Source organism: Camelina sativa, chromosome 1 (genome assembly GCF_000633955.1).
Source record: "Camelina sativa cultivar DH55 chromosome 1, Cs, whole genome shotgun sequence".
In the NCBI taxonomy this organism is placed as follows: domain Eukaryota; kingdom Viridiplantae; phylum Streptophyta; class Magnoliopsida; order Brassicales; family Brassicaceae; genus Camelina; species Camelina sativa.
In genome coordinates this window covers 17,172,417-17,174,106 of record NC_025685.1, presented here as the reverse complement: position 1 = coordinate 17,174,106, position 1,690 = coordinate 17,172,417, and the positions used below count along the sequence as shown (strand labels likewise).

The 1,690-nt window shown below is 33.0% G+C and overlaps 1 pseudogene; it reads left to right on the top strand.

Annotated features, from left to right (window-relative positions):
* On the top strand, positions 954-1,435 carry LOC104709089 (annotated as a pseudogene).

The window sequence follows — 1,690 nt, the reverse complement described above, 5'->3', positions numbered from 1 at the left end:
TGCTGTAAAAAATTAGTTAATAATATAAAAATGATAATAAAAGAGAAATTTAAATTTTTTATCAAAAGTTGTTTATAAGTGGGTGATATTGAATTATATGTATCTAATATATCAACAAAATAATTAGCTTATGATGCATATTAGTTAACGAAAAATATATACATGAGGATATAGATGGTGGTTAGTCATGAGTAGAAACTGAAAACTTAATTTTATTGATATGATAAGCAAAACAATATACAACATGCTAACTGTGAAGAGAAAGGGTGTTTGACAAAACAATTAAGCCGTATGTTTGATATTGTTGGTGATGCTAACTTGCGATACGGGGCTAAGTAATTTATAGGCTCTAATTAGGTTGAACATTTCAACCTTTGCACGCAATAGATTTGACGGTTAATGCTACTAATTAGGAATTAAATATTCGCAAAATTTCCGATTATTAGGAATATACCAAATTTATCTTGATCATATTTTTTGAGATTTTAATTTGTTTCTTTTTTGGTTTTGCATATAGAGATTTAAGTAGAAAATGAATTTCGGAATTGAATGTGCATGATGAGTAATAATGATACATATACAAAAATGATTTCGAACTGATTTATAGGGTTTTGATAAAGGAAAACGATTGACTTGATTTTTTGTTGCTAAATATGTGAAAACATAATAAATGCTAATAGCATAGGATTGTAAATAGTTTAGAACTCCAAAGTTTTTTAAAAAAAATTGGTGTGAAAATGTTAATATACATTATGAAAATGTTCATAGGCACAAAGTTGACAAATATTCGCTAATTTAATTTTTATAACCATATATTTACCGAAACTTTGATATATTTATGGCCACACAAAACGCGAGGTAGTTTTCGAATCTCTATATAAACCATGTTTACCAATCACAACACACAAACAAAGTTTGGAATACCCATTATATTAAATTATCAACTAACAAAAATGAAAGTCATTGGCTATTCTCGCATTCTAATAATCTTGGCAGTCCTTGTAGGTGCTCTTGTTGTTTTCTCCAAAGCTCAAGACGGCAACCAAGATTATGTAAACGCAACCAGGCACGATCCCAGGTAGGCGTAGGCCCCATGCAGTGGGACCAGGAGGTTGCAGCCTACGCTCGGAGATACGCAGAGCAACTAAAAGGCGACTGCAAACTCGTACACTCCAATGGGCGTTACGGGGAGAACTTGGCCAAGAGTAGCGGTGACTTGTCTGGCGTCGCTGCCGTGAAATTGTGGGTTAATGAGAAGGCTAACTACAACTACGATTCAAACACGTGCAATGGAGTTTGCGGTCACTACACTCAGGTTGTTTGGAGAAATTCAGTGAGAGTCGGATGTGCAAAAGTGAGGTGTAATAATGGTGGAACCATCATCAGTTGCAACTATGATCCTCCAGGGAACTATCCGAACCAGAAGCTTTACTAATGTGTAACCATGCTGCACACACATATAAAACACGTACGTACCATATATATATTACAATAAGGAGCTCTGCCATTGTGTATGCATGGTTTGTCTCTATATTTATTAAAGAATACAAATATGGAGCTCATGTCTCTCTTGGTTCATTTCAATATTATATTATATTATTGATATAAAAAAGTTTCCCAATATCATTTTTGAAAAGTATATCTTATGTATGAGCATTTCACTGATAGCTATGGTAATATTTAAATCTTA